The sequence below is a fragment of the Aulonocara stuartgranti genome (genome assembly GCF_965226115.1).
Source record: "Aulonocara stuartgranti genome assembly, chromosome: 20".
Lineage (NCBI taxonomy): Eukaryota > Metazoa > Chordata > Actinopteri > Cichliformes > Cichlidae > Aulonocara > Aulonocara stuartgranti.
Genome location: NC_138956.1, coordinates 32,903,489 through 32,923,047, shown reverse-complemented (window position 1 = coordinate 32,923,047; position 19,559 = coordinate 32,903,489). Strand labels below are relative to the sequence as shown.

The following is a 19,559-nucleotide window of genomic DNA, read 5'->3' as shown; positions in this document are numbered from 1 at the left end:
AAAACTCATAACATTCTCTATGTTGAATAATTCAACATGTTTTAAATTAATAATGATTTTCTACTCTCTCTGTAATTGACATTGTAAATGTCACACTTTGTACATTTGAATGACTTATACATTTGATTTGGATGCAGCTTCGTTTGCAGGAAGAATATAAAAGAGAGCGATTACTGTATACTGAAGAATGGAGGAAATTCAATGTTGTTTGATGCTATTGACATTATGCTTGGTGAATTTTTTTCTCTTGTCCCAGGGTGCACTAGGCTGGTGGAATCTCTTGTAACCTCTAAGCAAGGATCCCAAGGATATAGACTGATGTGTCTCACCTTTTGTCCCTCTGCTTTCTATTTCAGCTTAGACCTCCTTATTCACAGTGTTCAGTAACACCAGTGTTTGGTTCCTCTAGCTGGAAGCAAGCCAGTTATAAATGCCATTTTACAAATGGGCCACCACTGTGATGAATGTTCTCCTGTCTTAGGATCATGACCCTGACACTGTAAAGCAATGAGATAAGGCTATTCATAGAGAAACCCAAAGAGACAAGTACATTAGCAATGAGGAAACTTTCTACTCATGCATCTTTTACAGAAGGATATTTACTTCTTATGCTTAAATCTATTTGGAGGTGGCTGTAGCTCAGAAAGACCAGGTAATCTACTAATTGGAAGGTTGGTAGTTCGATTCCGGGCTACTACAGTCTGCATGCCAAATATCTAAGGTATTAACCTCAAGTTGCTCTGTGATGCATCCCTTAGAGCAGCGGTCTCCAACCTTTTTTGCGCCACGGACCAGTTTATGCCTGACAATATTTTCAGAGACCGGCCTTTAATGTGTCGCGGATAAATACAACAAAATAAAACTAGTACCGGTATCGAAAAAAAGAAGATTTATTCATAACACACATGAAAAGACCCAGGAAAACCGAGTTAACGATCAAAACGATAACAAAATAACGCTGAAAACCGATAAAAACCCTGAAAACCATACATTTCACACCTGAGCCTCAACTCTCGCGGCCCGGTACCAAACAATTCAAGGACCGGTACCGGTCCGAGGCCCGGGGGTTGGGGACCGCTGCTTTAGAGTATGAACGTGTAGGAAGGAAGCATGGAAAAAAGCTCTTGTATGAATGGGTAAATGAAGCAAGTCGTATGCAGTGCTTTGAGTGCTCCGGTAGAGTAAAAAAGTGCTATATATAAAATCCAGTCCATTTACCATCTGTGTGCAGATTCACGTCTGTTCAAGTCTTTTTAAAGTCTTATCAAAAATAAATGTCGAGATGTTAAAAAAAAAACCCTCTATGTTATTACAAATAAACCTCTGTTTTCACAGAACTGGATATACATGCACAGTTCTAATATTTATGGAGACTTATTTGCTATTCCAGCTATCAGTGGACATAGTGGAGATTTGTATTCTATCTCCACCTTTCATAGACCTGCCAATGAGGAAAACAGCAATTTTAAAAAAAGAAAAAAAAGAAAAAAAGAGCAGTTTAAGTGTAGGGAAAGTTTTAATAAAATCACATCTCTAATCCTGTATCTAATCTCCTTATCATTTCACCTGCATCTGGCTCTAGAATGCTGTGTGCATGCCAGGATGGAAGGAATGCATGAGGTACGCACATTTTTCTATAAATGCCATTTTAATATGGAACATGCCATCTCCATTTATGTGTGTGTGTGTGTGTGTGTGTGAGAGAGAGAGAGTGCGAGAGTGTGTGTTTGTGTGTGTCTCCAGTCCAGTCTCCTGTGTGTGTGCACATAAATATTACTTCAGTATGTCTAGGGACTGGAGACATGAGTTCCCGAAGGTTTATCCCAGTGATTCCTTAAATGAGAAAAGGCAACAGTTCCATTTAAGATTTAATTCTGCAAATATTGATGCAACTCATCCAAATTTATGAGTGCTGGAGCATTTAGTAGTAACCTGCACAATAACCCTGGGACTGTGTTCAGACTGAACAATCTGCAATCAAACCATTTCTGCCCAATGGCTGCTTCTTCCCAAATGACAAGATTAGCTACCACAACCCGTAGCTTAAGTTCTTTTTGCAAGATTAACTGAACATTATTAGCTAAATTAAAGGTGATTAATTAATGATGGTGTAATAACACAGTGATTACAGAACACTAATATTTCATTGGAAAGAACGAATGAGGTAATTTCACGACATGAATTTTTAATATAAGGGATTAAATTCTGCTGACTTGCATTTTAGATATTTTCTTAATTATATTTTGGATTAACAGCTCGTGTACTTTTTAAAATTCTGGCAGTCTTATTGTTCAGTATCTGAAATAAAAATCTTTCTTTCATTTTATTTACTCTTTAAAAACTGCAGCAGATCTTTTCTATGTCACAATCCCGTAATGATCACCAAACTGTTAATTATATTCTGTTTGCCTCAGTTTTTTGTTTGAAGATATGCGTGTGTGTTTATATCGTGCGTGTGTCTAGTGTTTTTGTACAGTTCTGTTCTTCTGTTTTGTTGTACTTACGGATTAGCCACATCTGGGCCATTATTTTATCAAGGGGTTTGTGTAAGTTTGTTATTTTGTGCTGACTGTGCTAACTGTAGGTCAGGCGTCTCTGTTGAGTCCCAATTCTGGAACCATCAGCTCCCCAGTGTCCCCTGCAGCCAAACATCCACACTAGCTGCCAGGCCCATATAATTCCTGCTGCTGACAACTCACTGAGACATCTTTGTAGTTTAAGATGTAATTCTCTTTTCCTGGGAGCTGTATAAAATCTATATTGCAACCATAAACAATCCAGGCTTTCCTGTGAGCCTCACCATCTTCCTTTTTTATGTATGCAGCGAGATATTGTTGGAGATGTGCAATAGCAAGCAGTTCTGTTGCCTGAAAGGCCAAGCAGCAATAAGGTGGAAAGAGGCCGTGTCCCTGGTCATCCTGATGGAGGTGGATGTTCCCTCTTTACATAATTTTTGTACTCTTTTCACCTTGTTCATATTCTCCACCTTACAAGTTGAAGCAGCTATCTAAAGATATATATACACTTTTTATTCAAGTCTAACAGGTTTCTCAGTGCCATCATAATCTGCAAGACCAACATTTTTAAAACTAAGACTACTCATCATCACCAGAGGCTTGAGTTCACAATGTTAAGAATATTTTTGTATGTGGTGGTTGAGGTCCTCATTATTCCATGGAGTCACTGTCCTTTTGGTGAGACGTTTTACGTCCCCCCCCCTTCCATTTAGAGCGCTGGAAACTGATTTGTGACAAATACAGTAAGTGAAATAATCATCATCATTATTTTTTTCTGGTTATTTATCATTTGCCTGACAGAATGTCAAAAGCACTGAATTTCAATTTTGTATTGTTCTGCAGTAAGGCTAATTATGCATGTCTAAGTCTCCAGCTACCGTAACAATTTGTGCTTATGAGGCTGCTCATTGTGGCAGTTCCATGTGTCTGCTGCTGCAGACGCTCCAGGCATTATTCCACTTCAGCCTGACACCAGTGTCTCTTCAAATTCCATCTCAATGCATTAGTCATTAAGCTCGGCACTGACACCACCCATCATATCATTGCCTTAATCACATCTGAGCTCAACTGTGTACATATGACCATATCATTAACACAGACTTCCATCCCTTCTCTACGCCCCCATCCTTCCATGCCCTTCCATTTTGCTCTTGCTTTATTTTCTATCTCAGTCTTGACCCCGTGTTTAATTCATCACACTGGGTAGTCCAGGTATCTGTACAGTGACAAATGACATTCACTTTAAAATGATTCATTCAGTGATTATTTCCACTACCTCACATGCAAAATTATTCATCCTCAGGGTGGGTTGTTGGGGGTGACTGGGATAACTAACAGTGATGGAGTGCAATGTAGGTTACTAACCTTGTGCAAAATGGAAAAAATGTTCACCATCCACTAGTGCAGAAAAATATGATGTTGGTGAGATTTTTCTATATCCTGTCTCTCTGGGTAATGATGAGCATAGCTCGGCCAGCTACACTGATTATTAAAAGATCTATTTTGTGTGTGTGTGTGTGTGTGTGTGTGTGTGTGTGTGTGTGTGTGTGTGTGTGTGTAGGGACTGAACTTTGCTGACGTGGTGATTACAGATATCCTGTCACCCGTCTAATAGTCAACTGTGGTTAGACCAGGATTCTGACACACATGTACCATTGTAGCTAAGCATGCACAACACATTGACACTGTGAAAGAACACACCAAGTTTCACTTAGACAGAAAAGCTAAATAACACCGGTGATATTTTTACTATATAGACTTAGCTATACGATGCGTCAGGCCATCCATCTTTTTATTTATTTTGCTCCAGCTTGCTTGCTCTGACTAAGTGATTGTAATATGTGAATTGACAAATCTAATTCAGGAGACAGTATTCTCCCATGCTGGCAAAATAAAATTTACTGTTATATTTGCTTCTTGTGCTCCCTATGCCCATAACAGCATCCCAAGATGTTGTATATCTAACTATTTTTAGCCTTGAGTAGAAACCTGCAAGCAGCATCATTTCTGGACATAAATGCATAAAACTACTTTCATCTGCTGGATGACTCATAAATGTGACAAGGGGCAAAGTGTGATTTTATTTGGCCGTCAGCTCATAATGTGTTCATAGTTTAGTTTGACAGTGCAGCTCATATTTTCTTGTTAACATATGTTTGGCTAGGCAACACTTTCATCTCATTCTGATGCATATAGACGGCTCAATCTGCAATTTCTTTTGTACTCTCATTTTCATTTTAGGAAAAATTATGATTAAGGTGGCCAATGCATGATTGAGGCCTTTCAAGAAAGGCGAGCGTTTGATGGATTAAATGCACAGATGCCGTGACATTTTATCACTCCGCCGCAAAAGAGGTCATTGCATGAAACCGTTGCACAGCGCTTTCCCGTTGTAAAACATTCTGTGGTAACTTTAAAGAGCCTCCAACTTCAGTTATAGGACTGTTATATGAATTGTCATTGATTTATCTTGTATCATTAAAGCAGATCATGGATGCATGAAAAGAATCACTTTTTTTTTGCTGCAGCACAATTGCATTATATAGATAAGCCAGCTAAGCTGTTCCTCGACCTGAAATTAGATTGAATATGCAAGGACTTTGAGGCTTGCACCAATTGGGTTACAACAAGCCGGATTATTGGAATTCTTAAAATGGGCTTTTATTGTGCGGTTTAATATTGTGAGGAAACTAGCACATGTGCTGCAGGGACCAGCAGTATCTGTAACAAAAGGGATTTTGGCACTTCCTCTGGCTATGGTGGATTAACCCTATCTGTAATATGCTCTATTTTAGGGCCTGACTGATGGTTGTCACTTCCCAGGTTCTCAGGAGACACTGTGGTCTGCAGCAGTCAGAGATTTATATGGAATTAACATGGCTGGAGTTGATGGTAAATGACAGCTGCTGACTCTCACTTGGGATCCACCTTAGCAGGATAAAGGTATTTCTGCTTGGTCTTTCTTCAGCCTCTGTGATTCACAGTAATGAGGTTTGCCTAGCCACTCAAGTCCTCAGAGAGACAGGTGATCGTCTGTTGACTCTCCTCACCACGTTGACAAGATATTACTGCAGAATCAAATATAATTACAGGAACATGTCAGCGCCATCTGCAGTAGAGAATCGGGGTCTTACATCTAATAATGATTTTCTTTGTCAATTACTCTTTTAGCCATTATATGTTCTGGAATATACAAAAGAAGAGTAACAAAGGCTGTGGGTGTCATTTTTCTCTATAGACAGTGAATGGCTGCAGTTAATGGTACTTTAAGATGACTTTCAAGTGAACTACAACTTGTAATAGCATAAAAGAGGGAATAATTAGGAAAGAGATGGAGAAGGTATATGTTGTTAGTAATATATGTGACATGAGATAAACAATAAATAAGGTTTAGTGTTTCATTTGCCTCTTAGGTGCTTCTCTACAGACGTAAATCTAAGTGTTGCCCGCTCACAACAAGAGGTAATAACCCTCGGGGCTGCCTAAGCCCTAAGCTATTGTTATCCAGTGCCAATACCCATCCCTCTGCAATGCACTGTTAAAATTTACTGTCAAAGAGTGAAGTGGAGCTTCATTTTGACCTGATTTGGTCAAACAGCTTAATAAAGCCAAATAGTCTGAGATCGAGATGGAGGAAAACAAAGTTTTTTTTTACAGCAGCAACTGCTTTCATGCCTTTGCTTGGGCAATTTCACAGAATTATTCAATACATAAATTATATCATAATCCTGTTTAAAAGAGAGCTTTGATATGATCTATAGCTGATAAGACTTTTGCTTGTAGGATCTAAATTCTTTCATTGGCGGATTCAAGATCTGTAAGTGCAGCTCGGTATTTGGAGCACGGTTCAAAAACTGTGTTGTGTTATGTTCTGGTTAGAATGAGATACTACAACTGTAGTGACTATGGATAAGCGCTTTGGTTTCATTTTCCACAGTCACGGTCAGTCAAATATTTATCAGAATATTCAAATTCAATCCTGGTTTTCCACAAAGGTTTTATTAATGAGATTATATTTCCAGATAGACGTATGATTGCCATACTGTTGCCAGCACTAATTTCTATAATTTTTGCTCATTTTTCTAAATGGTGACTTGACTTGAGGACATCCTAGTGAAGTCCCCATGCTCCGAAAGGAAACCAAAGGACACAAACATTGCTTATTGTCCATAATTCAAGTAATTTTTATCTGGTTTTGACAGCGCTTACAACTCTTAAAAGGTATCCAACTAGGTTTTTTGCTACAGTGATTTTAGTTGTTATTACTGATTTTGGACATTTCCTAAGACATACTTATTTAGTTAAATTAACTGATGATTTCCAACAGAAATGCCTTTTGATTCATTTATGTTCCATAACTGCCTTATCAGTTTGTGTGGAGCAGGAAAGATAATACATGGGCATATATTTGGTTAATCTTATATCTAACAAGCAAGCAGATGTTGTGGAGTAACACAAAGTAATGCTAATAATTATTAGTGCATTTTCTAGTTTTATAGACTACTCAAAGCACATTATGAGATACATTCACTCATTTAGACACACATTCAACAGTTCTTTTATTGGCTCATTGTCACTCTTGGTTTGGTTCAATATTACACATAGAAACATGTACTGCTAACCCATTGGGGGGAGATTTTTCAGATCATTTTCTTGCTCAAGGACATACTGATATGCAGGCTAGAGAAGCCAGGGATCAAACAACCAACCTACTTATTAGTCGATGACCTACTCTAACTAAGAGCCGTAGACCCTACAAGCAGTGTAGCAAGTAAGTTCCTTTACTTTGTATCGTGGTAAAATAAGCAAAATAATACTTAATCTTTATGGGTAACAACTCGTGACCTGACAAATACCATTTCATTCCCAACTTCTGAAATAGTTTGTGATACACCTCAAGTATACAATCTAAAGTGGCACTAAGACTTTGCATATAATATTACTTTTTCCATTACAATTCCAATACATAACTGAGCTGATTCATATAAGAACAAAAATGGAACAGCCTTGAACTATCTAGGCATCTGTCCAGTAAATACAAGTTTTAAATTCAGTGACCCCAATGCAAGTGGCAGGCCTGTCCTATTAAAAGGTCTTTCCTCCCTGTCTTTGTCTCTTTGTAAACAGATCTTTAAAAGGCGATGACTTTGCCTGGCCTGTGCTGCTTCATCTGCGAAGTTAGAATCATCAAGAGAAGAAGCCCCAAGCTATTGATTTGTGATCCCTCATATAAACACACACACCTACTCTGTTTGGCTTAGTGTCACTCTTGCTTTGGCCTTTTAAAATGTTATTTCTGGCCAGCTCGTATGGGTTGCAGGCAAACATTAAAAACAAAGGTCTAACAAACTTATGGCCACATCAGAAAAATTCTTTTTTACCCTTTATATTTCACTGCTCAACAAAAGGAAGATGGATAATTACATACCACATGATAAAAAAGCCATCTGGACAATTATTAAAACACAGCTTCTTTTTCCTCCACAACCTTGCTATTTCTTGTCACTTAGCAGAGGCTTGACTGTGTCAAATCAATGTCAAATTTAAATGTTAATAGAATCCTAAATTATTCACCATCTAGTTTAGCCCATTTGACCCAGTCCCTGCTCGAAATACCTCTCCCATATAAATATATGATGGAGAATTATGGATCTGGCCAAGTCCAAGGGATCTCAAGGTGGGGAAATAGGAATTATTATTGTTGTTGTGTTTTTTGATTTTTTACTATCACTATTAAGATTTTTCACATCCTTAGTTTTACTTTTTTTGTAATTAAGCTGACAGAAATTATTAGTTATACTATGAGATAACTCAGAACATTTATTAGTCTATATTAAACACTTTACACATATTATTTCATATATATTGAAGATATGGAAATTTCCAGTTGTTCAGCTACTCCCTGCCAATTCCCAGATACCATTTGCCTGTACTGTAAATCTACTTGACCCATAATATTTCAAGATTTCATGGTTTTAGGCTGGAAATTAGCCTGGCACTTGCAGTGAACCTCTGCCTTATCTCCGGTGTCAAGTTCAGTCCAGTCCCAGACTGTTTCCAGTCAAAAAAACAAAGTCTGCAACACAAAACGGACCTACACATCATCAGGCCTACCAGTTGTGAACTGCCAAGTTCAGTCTATAACTTTTCCTTCAAAGTAGCAAAGTACATTTCTTTGGTAATTTTTAATAACATACAGATTATTTAAAATGAAATGTATTACTTCCTTACACTTACAATATTATGGCAGAGTATTACATCTGCATTCTGCTGTTAAAATCTTCATTTGGACAATAAACCTTAGTATCAAAGTGATGCTTATGAAGGATCACAGTCACTGCAGCCCTGTATAAGCCTGTGATGCTGTCACCCTTAACTTAGAAGAACTTACAAGAAAGTAAAGTTGTTTTCTCAGTGCATCTGAATGTATCACATGTGTAGGCAGTGGTTATATATATATATATAAATATATAACAATGAAAATACAGTCAGAAAAGTGTGTGGTGTTTGACTGGGATAAAATGTCATTGTGAGGTAGAGACTGTAGGCAGTGAGTGGGCTCGTGGCATCATCACAGAATGTGATTTATTATTGCAATGGAAAAGCACTGAAACTTTCATTGAATCGCCAAGAAATCATTTATCACTTTTATTAGTCTCAAGTATTCCCTTTGCCATTCAGCCTACAGCCATCCAAATAAGCACGGAGGAGGAAGTCAGATAGATTCAACACCTAATGGCAGCAGCAAAGGGACTGATTCAGATATGTTCCAGATGTTTTATGATTAGACATAATGTCCTTTTTGAAAAGGCAACCACGGCTGCAGCCAGAGCAATTAAACTGTCTATTTTCAGCCATCTGAGAACAATGTACTGCCCCAGAGAATACTAAACATCTATTACGTAATTAGAGGGACTGCACACCATATGTAAAATCAAGTCTTCCAGAAATCATGAAAATGACAGTAAATGGTAGTGGTAAATGGCAGTTGTCATTATTCCATCTGTTCTCGTCACATATCACATGAATCACATGGTACTTTAACAATTTGGCACAGACAACCACCTGCTCACATGCTAATGCTATAGACATCTGTTGGCCGAGACACAAAAGTAAAGTTTTATCATTTTGCCTTGAAGAAAGACATTCCATTATTTTCTTGAATCTACCGAATGATTAATTCCACAGGGCCAAACCATTTTTATTAGACTCCATTGAGATGAAAATAACTAATGACAGGTTCATTGTACTTCACTGAACCTTTGCTTTGACTTATGTGATATTTTCAGCCAGCTGGTCTGAAATGTCTTGGCACCAGTCTGTGACTTTGTAAAACTCTAACAGGCTGCATCCCTGTTTTATTTGTCTTGACCTTGACATTTTCCTACTGTTCCATATGCATGCTTTTATGAAACCACATGTCACTCTTAATGCAGTTGGTGCCGTGCTGTGTCAGTTTGATGCACTAAAATATGTGACACGCTTTGAGAACAACAAAGCCCCCACACTTCAATCAGGGGAATAAAATACGCACGTAGGAGACATGCACACAAAGACAAGGACAAAATCCACACACGGCCATATGTGATAGCTTGCAGTCATTAGCAGACACAAAATGTATGTAATAAAAATCGTGATGAAGCACATCAGCAGTAGCCACTGTGCAGTGTTTCATCCCTGCAGCGCAGTCATTTAACGAACAATACCCAACAGCGGACAGCCAAATATTAGTTTTCCCGTTCTCCCTCTGTATCCAATGTAACTAGAGGGGTTTACTCCACCCCCTCTACTCTACCCCCAAATTGCTCCTGCACTCATTACTTCAGCAGGATTGATGTTTTCTTTTCATAAAGCACCAAGTTGATATCCCATGGATTTAGAATTAATAAAATATGAAGGACATTAATATTCCCAGCATTCGTATTTTGCTATTATTGCAGAGGGGCTATTGAAGCCCCTGCCTCACACAGCTGTCAATCAACCTGCAGGTATGCTGTTGCTGCTCTGACCCAGTCAGGCTGAAGGTGAACACCAGTGACAGACTTCAAGCAGCTCCTGCTAGGACATTAAAGGGCATGTAATGTTGCAGAGGAGGCGCATGCATTTGAGATCTCCTCAGTGTTGATGTAAACCATGTTCTAAATGAGAATTATTGTTTGGCTTTGATGTTTACTCTTTGTGTGTATTTCAAATGTCACAACGCAGATCAATAAGGTTTTCATTTTTGACAAACAATAATATAAATTTTCCCTAGTGTGAAAACCAGTAAAGATCTTTAAAATAAATGGAAAATTCTTTGAAATGTGACAGTATGCTGTTAGTGTCTCTTTTTAATCTATTGGCTGTGGCTATTGGGAGTAGCTGTACCACCCAAAAACACATCTATTTTTTATTGTTGCATTAATTCTATTGTCATATATTCACCATTTGTAAAAAACAACAACATTTCTTCTGGCAAACCTGTAGATAAATAGTTACAAATTTCCACATTCAGCAGTGAAAATAGAACAACATTAGTCATTTTTAGTCTTAAATCACAAAATGCAATGATAGCAAAGAGATATCACATATGGAGATATACAGAATCTGTAATCAAGAGACAAAATCTTTGGTACCAGACAATTTCTGTTTTTAGTTTACAGTCCACCTTTAATCAGAACAGGCTACTTTTTACTATCTAAGCAGGCTTTCCTGCAAATAATCCATCTACAGAGCAAAAGAGCATTGAAATGCAATCTGGAAACCATTAACTATTGTCTGATTATTATTACGTTTGAAATGAAGCTGCATTTGTAAATAATATCCTACAGAACAGGAAGTCTCGATCTTTACTGGTTTTACCAGAAGTCCCAAAATACTGACATTTCCAAATGGCTTACTCAACAGACTAGCCAAAGGATGCTCAAATTTCTGACATCCAGTCCAATAAATTATTTATATATTGGTTATTCAACATAGTAGTTGAATGCATCTAATAAAACAGAAGTCTTGGCAGCACCTTTGCATTCACACAGAATGAGCAAATCTAACATGGGCTCCTTGTTCTTTTCTTACATTTTAGCATACATCGTCCAGGACTGTGGCTCTGGGTGGGTTTGTCTGACAGTCTTTTTAAACATGACAGATAAGAGAGACTAATTAATTTATCACAGCAGGCCAGGCTTTAATCCCTGGTGTCCTGGTGATAAGGGAAGGTTTCTTCTCCCCTGATCCCCCTGCCGATAGGGGCTTTTTCCTTGACGGTTTCCCGTTAATAAGCCTGTCAAAGAGGCACACGACACTGGGCTCTGTCCCATACAGGTTATCTCACCGGCACACATTCCCATCTACTACCTGACAGCCGACAGCAACCAGGTCGCTGGGCCTTTGAAACCTGGGGAGAGGAGGGCCTGTGGGCATCTCTTTGAGGCGGCCCTGTCATTTAAAACCCACTAATTCAAACATCAGGTGGGTCTAAACCCACAGAAGAGACTGGACATGCGATAATAATGCCCCGTGGATAGAACACACTACTACCAAAAGCTGAATTTCTCTTTAATCAAAAAAGTAACTCAAGAATATTTTGAGTATTAATTATGTTTTTACTGTTTTTTTACTTGTCTTCAGTCTTGATGAATTGAGCACTGTTTTGGAAGACAAAAAGAAAATAAAACGTAAACCTTAAGGACACACTATGGATATACACCAAATAATAGATGGAGGGCTCATTTAGTTTTTAATTTGGAGTCTGAGTGGCCCGCAGAGTTAGTGAGGGGGACAGTGTGTATCTCATGGGAACAGCAGGATGTCTGCTAAGCAGCAGTGTGCGTGGTGGCCTTCGCTGCACTGCGGTCCTTCATCATTTCCCTAAAGCCTCACCTATTTTCTAGACTGACTGCATACATTATCATATTTTATATGGGTCATGAAAAGCACAAAGGAGTAGCATTGCTCAGGAGAGTTTGTGTGCAAGTATGCATTGTGTGCGTGTGTGTGTGTGTGTCGATGTGCATGATGCGGTTTAAGTTGTATGTACACAATGCCTTAGGAATGCACCGCAAAGTTAAATCTTGAGCATTTGGTCTCCAAATGAAATGTTGTAACAACATGAAACATCTTTGCTTTTGTTACGTCAAACCACATAGTTCCAGATTTTCAAATCAACTTTTTGAAACTATGTTGTTTACTTATTGATCTTGTGTACTCAGCTTTTTATCATTGAACCAGCAGACCAGTTTACACACAATCAAGTCAAGGTCAGTTCTGAATGATTCACTTTGTGTCCTATCCCTGCCAGTCTGTCTCTGTGTATTTGTCTGTCTTCTGGCTAACTGGAGCACTTCAGCTTTTTCGATCAGTCCAACCCAGGAAGAAAAAAAAAACATTTAGCCAATGCTGCTCCTTATCTTTCTCGCTCTCTAATCTCCCGTGAGCTGCAGGAGTGCAGGCAGAGGGGTTGTCATTGTCCAGGGATGTGAACCTGCAACCTTTTCAATTTCACCCTACGCTTCAAAGCCCTTATGCCTGGACGATCTCACGTCCTGGACAAAGGTGCCATTTGCTTTTCATTTCCTCTATGATAAGAGAAGAGAGAAAAGCATTGTACATTGTAATGCTTTCTCACCTTTCTGACATCAGCAAAATTGAGGTACAGGTGAAAGATCAATACAAATTAAAAGTAAATACAAAAGAGGCAATGAAAAGGAGGCGATACATGTTTGAAAGTCCATTTGCTTTGTCTGGGTTTTAAAGAAAATTTATTGTTTATTAAAGTGGTGTGAGCAGATGAGGAGGAGAGAAAGAGAAAATCTGAAAAAAGGCTATTCATTAATATTTTTTACAATCATTGGTTTTTAATTGAAATACTTGTAATTATTGAATGTGAATGTGAATTTAATGTGTACAGTTTTAAAAAAAAAACAATTTTCCCTGTAGGTTGTTTTCAAAAATCCAGACTTACTTCTACTATTATGCAGCAGCTGGTGTCATCACAAAACTGTGATGTCATCTGGACTGGTTTAACTGGGGTCCCAGCTGTGTGGTCAATGTGGTGGAGAAACAGTGTGTTTTTACACGCTTTGCTTTCATGTTATGCCTCTGTGCAATGAGCCACGATGCTGCGCTTTTAGCTTTTCGTCTTGATTTATTGCAACAATTGTCCTTCTTGTTCCAACTGGACATTTCACATTAACCATTTCACCATATACACTCCTGTCATCTTTTCCCAACTCCTCTGCTGTGTTACAGAAAAACTGCAATATGATATTTTGTTATTATAGAAGCAATATCTACACAACATTAAGCAGATTACATCTGGGTGGAAACATGTTCCAGTGCCTAAGCACACCTCACGGCATGGCAGGTGGCCTTACATCGATCAGACACAACACTGCCAAGATTGGTCGGCAGAATGAGGAAAATGGCAGCTCACAGTAATTGTGTTTGTCTTCCTACTATTCTGTTTCACAAAAGGTTCTCCATTTCCATAGGAATGGCCTGATGATATTGAACATATCCACAGGAGTCGGGAGCATTGAAAAAATGAAGATGCACTGTTTATTTTTACACCTACACTACAGTTATGGCTTGGGCAGGTGTAAATGTAGAGATACAGCAGTAAAACACAGAAAATGGACATAAAAATGCTAAATCGGCACATACCCTGGAGTAACTGCATATTCTGTTTATGCAAATATAAAAAAAAGTACCATCCCCTCTGGATTAAAGTTAAACAAAAACTAGCATTTAGAAGAATATATTTTCAGATATATATACAGCACTGCACAAAAGTTGTGAGCCACCAGTCATATCTTTTTATTTGGCTAGAAAAATGGGAAATATCTACTGGCTGTTATATAAGAATAACAGAAAAAAGAATAAGACAAATAACGCCTGACTACAAACTGGTATTTCACAAAATCCCATAATATTCTATATAATCTCTGACTCGACTTCAGCACTACTTGCTGTATAAAGTATATGGTGTAACTCATACAGTCTGACTTCACATCAGTACTAGTGTATTGAGTATGAGTATGACAAAATTATGAGGAGTTGTTAAATTGTGCTCTGACTTCAAAGAAAATAGCTATGAAAGAGTTAGGTTAATTAATTAAGGTTAATTAATTTTAAGGGCAGTCTCTTAAAATAGAGTTCCCCGATTTAGTGTTTCAGTTTCCAGCCCTAAAAAATCCTTGATAAATGCCAGTAGGTCAACAATAACAATAAAGAATTTTTTACCACCAATAGACATTCTCAAAGATTCATGAAGACTTATTCATTTGTGGTTGTGTATCTTATCTCTATATGTGATTGGTTTAATAAATTATCTTGGGGCCAGAATTAATCTGCACTCTCAGTTGAGCTGACTGATCATCGTGACATCTAGCATCAGGATATAAAAGAAAATGATTCCACTGGTTCCACAATCAGTGCTGCAGGAACACTAAAAATTAGCCAGTTATTGCCCTGGGTGGATTAACACCATTGGCAAATTTTATCAAATACTATCCAGCTGTGTGCCCTCACATTATTTTAAATGGCCAGTGCTGACTTGTTTTCAGCAATCCTAATGCATGGTCATTAAACCACTAAGAGACATTAAACCACTAACTCTTAGAAATCCAGCAGAATAAGTATGTTAGAACAGCTATGCAAAAGTGTGGACTTAAAATTACAGTAGATTCAGGCTTATGTATTGCAAAGAGAAAATCGAATCTGGAGGAATTTGGAGGCAACATGTCTCTTAACTGGAAAAGGAGTTGACAATGAAGTCATATATCGGGCAGAGTTTATGAAGAAAAAATGTATTACAAGCTAAGGCGTTGACCACTAAAGGGTCCACTTCACAATAATTGTAAAAACAGATGACAACCATCCTGGGAGATGTACTGGTATTTCCGTTGTTATTGCTTCTTTAAATCTGAGCAGAGATTTGGGATTACTATCTGTTCAAATTAAAGCGAATAAAGGATGATTAGAGAAACAGAAGACAAAAAAAACAAAAAAAACAAACTGGATCTATTATGCTCTGATTTTTGGACCTGTGGTTCATAGAGGCCTGGGTCAGTGAGCTAGTGAGCAGCCCCATTGCCAACTCACCTGCCAGTCAATATCCTATTTAATTTAATGTCACAGCCTATACGAGCAAAGCATATTGACAAGCTGCCGAATGCAGCTTCAAGAGGCCCCCAGCTGCAAGTGCCAGATAAACTGCATTTGAAAAATTCAATCTTGCGTTCATGGATGCCCCTGAGTCCCTATAAATTATTAAAGCTTGTCCACCAAAAAAGTATGGAAAAAAACTTATAGTTAAGGAGCTAATGTCAGTCATTTCATAGGTGGCATGAGTGATCTGTTGTTACACAGACAAACTGCTATTCCCGCGTCACATTTTTAGCTAAAACCATCTGTTCTGAAAGGTGACACAGTCTAACTGGCCTTTATGAATGTTTCAGGGGAGACGAAGGAAAAGATGGCATTTCAACATTTAATAAAGTGTCCTTCCTTGTGTGTAACGATGGTTCTATATGTTATGATGTAGACTGACATTTTAAATAAGGCCTCTTTTGCTTTCTGAATACGATGAAGAAGATGGCAAATCAAAGCGCATAATGAGACTTGTGGCAGCTCCATTTGAACTCTCTGTCTCACTAAACAAAATCAAATGTTGGCACACAATTGCCTCTGATGCATCCCTTTTGTGTCTCCAAGAGTTCACTGGTTGAATGACATCTGAAGGTGACTTCCTCTACAAGTCTACATTTTTGATGCCTCTGTCCTGTCGCAGTCAATAAGCCATTTAATCTTGGTGCTGAGCCGAGTCGATGCAGCCGATGTCGTGTCCAGGGCTTATAGTAGACAAGATGAGGGTTCTGCCCGGGCCTGATAAACCATTCATTTCCTTGAGCTCCTTTGTTTTCCATTTGTTTCAGAGAAAAGAGCTCTTGGCCTATTTCAATCATGGGTGCCTCCCTTTAATGAGCTACTTTAATCCTTAGCAGTGAACGCAGCATGCCTAGCCAGCATGACAAAAATGTACAAGATTAGAGGATTACTCACATTTTTGAATCCATGTGCTAATTTATGAACACAAGCAATTCTAGGAATCCCTTGCAAATTAATAACTATAATGAGAGTAGGTCTGTATCAGTGTTCATCTGAAAAGCTTGTGTTGCACAAACTGGCCTTACTGATATGGGTTAGGTTATTTTTTTTTCATTTACCTACATAGATAGGTTTTCATGTTTGTCGTATTAGTTTGAAAAAAAAAACTGTTATAGTTATTGAAGAGGAGGATTACTGCTTTGAAATCAGTTAATAGGAACAGTTGGAAAGACACAAATGTTACCCACGCTGTTTCTTTTTTACTTGTGATCTAGCAACTGCCATCAACACAGCTCATGGAACGAAGAATAGAGATGAAAACCTATGTTCACTGCTCAGAGGCATAAAAATGTCAATATTTTGTTGCCGTATGTACTCCTTTTTTTAACATACTGCATTCTGACGCTCCTGTTTTTACAAAGAAAACAGAAGGAATGAGTTCTTTGTTTGTATTAGCAATCTCTCAAGAGTCCCTACATGTTTTGCAAGCTAATCTTATATTTCCATTCATTGACATGCATAATAACAGACAAATGTTTTTGGTTTTTTTTGCATAAACCAAATTCACAGGCCAGTGTTTATTTGTGTCTAATGACACATTTCAGTAGCATGAAAAAAGTGGTAGCCACAACAGGCAAAGGTCACATGAAAATACTGAGTTGGATCTGTTACTTACTGATGATAATAATTAGTCGCTCCATGGTGTAGTGGTTTACACAGTTACCTCGTAAGTGCAAAGCTCCTGGTTGAATTCCAGCTGGAGACAGACATTCTTGGAGACAGAAATTCCTCACACTCTTGCACTAGGATGGGTGTCTAGTATAAAAAATGCTAACACGCAGAGTTACCAACTATGGTGACCCTTTGTGACTAAGGGAGCAGTCAAACATAGCTTAATGACAAGTAGAAAAAATGCTAGCTGGAGTATTTGTTTTGAAGCCTTTTAAGTCCTGAAGCTGTCGCCGTCATGTAAATGATTGTCCCAGGCTAACTGTTAACCAACTCTATCAATTTCCCTCTTTGCCTTCTTTGCTTGCATTTCCAAAAGTGCTTATATTTCCACTATACCAGCTAACTAAAGATATCTCAAGATAAAAATCTAATCAGAATCAGAATCAGAATCAGAATGGGGTTTATTGCCAAATGTTGAGCAGGTTTACAACATTAGGAAATTGCTGCGGTGCTTCAGTGCAAACATGCTGTCATAAATAGCACTTAAATAGACATGGAAAAAAATAAAAGTAGGGATAAGAATTAAAAGTGCTACGTGGAAAGATATGTGCATGAGATATACATGAGATATATACATGAGAATAAGAATTAAGAGTGCTACGTTGAAAGATATATACATGAGTGCAGGTGGTGATCAGTGCCAAACATAGAATGATGCAGTGACACAGCGTAGGGTCATGTGTTAGTGGCGGGTACAGTCATATGGTTATTGTTCATGTGTCCAACAGCAGAGGGGAAGAAACTGTTCTTATGGCGAGAGGTTCTGGTGCGAATGGACCGGAGCCTCCTGCCTGAGGGGAGCAGGTCAAACAGACTGTGTCCAGGGTGAGAAGGGTCAGCTGAGATCCGAGCTGCACGCCGCAATGTCCTGGAGGTGTACAGGTCCTGCAAGGTGGGAGTCTGCAGCCAATCACCTTCTCAGCAGAGCGCACAACACGCTGCAGTCTCTGTTTGTCCCTGATAGTGGCTCCAGCGTACCACACGGTGATGGAGGAGGTGAGGATGGACTCGATGATTGCAGTGTAGAACTGCATCATCGTCCGTGTTGGCAGGTTGAATTTCTTCAGCTGCCTCAGGAAGTACATCCTCTGCTGGGCTTTCTTGATGACGGATGCTAGCAGACTCATGGTTAAGTGATGCAGGTTAAAGGCTCTAGCAATCTAACAGTGGCAAACGATTAGCAGCTAACTGCTAGATGGGTACATTTACACTCAAGCAATTATCTGGAGCAGCGGTCCCCACAGACCGGTACCTGTCCGTGAATTGTTTGGTACCGGGCCGCGAGAGTGAGACTCGGGTGTGAAATGTATGGTTTTCAGGGTTTTTATCGGTTTTCAGCATTATTTTGTTATCGTTTTTTTCGTTAACTCTGTTTTCCTGGGTCTTTTCACGTGTGTTATGAATAAAGCTTATTTTTTTCGGTACCGGTACTAGTTTTATTTTGTTGTATTTATCCGCAACACCTTAAAGGCCGGTCGGTGAAAATATTGTCAGGCACAAACCGGTCCGTGGCGCAAAAAAGGTTGGGGACAAAAATGTCAAACTGTATTCTTGTATAGCAAGAAACTGCCAAAACTTGCTGTGGTATTGGCTTCTGAAACTAGTTCTTGCCATTGGCCCAACATTTAATAGTGTCATTTTTCAGTGGCTACTACAAACAACCAAAATATTGCATTTTATAATAAAAAGTTAAGATGCCATCTAATTTCTCTCTAACAACATTATTGTACTATAATTAGCTAAGTATAGAGCCTAATGTTAAAAAAAAAATACATATTTTTGTTTGATTAGATGTTAGGAAGTAGGCTATAACACTTTTCCCTCCATAAAATTTTATGAAATGGACAATTAATGTTGCATATTTCAGGTAATTTTGGATACTGGCATAGATCTTGATATAGATACAGAAAATGAATGTGATCAGTTTAGATATTTATTCAAAAATATTAAGATTTTAAACAAGTGATTTTTCTGTTCAATCACTTGTTTCAAATTTTTCAGTGTTATTATCGTCACAGGTTGATTAATACTGATTGGCTTTTAACTTCACTTTTTAGACTTCTGCAACTATTGTATGTGCGGGTTTCTATATGGAATATGAATATGAATGAAATACTGACTTTTCAATAGAGGTATTATTGTGTGGATGAAAGATCAAGTCCATTGTAGCTTATGTGGGAAACAATGAGTGTGAGGGGTGTTGGTGAGCAGACAAAGTGCCGTGGG

At 38.4% G+C, this 19,559-nt stretch overlaps 1 protein-coding gene across 3 annotated transcripts in view; it reads left to right on the top strand.

Moving 5' to 3' along the window:
* The window catches only part of plxna2 (plexin A2), a 260,056-nt gene that overhangs the window by 44,130 nt on the left and 196,367 nt on the right, over positions 1–19,559 (top strand). For all 3 annotated transcript variants that reach the window (XM_082519547.1, XM_082519545.1, XM_082519544.1), the window contains one exon: positions 5,312–5,459. The gene's annotated coding sequence lies outside the window, so the exon portion shown is untranslated. The remainder of the gene's footprint in view (positions 1–5,311; positions 5,460–19,559) is intronic.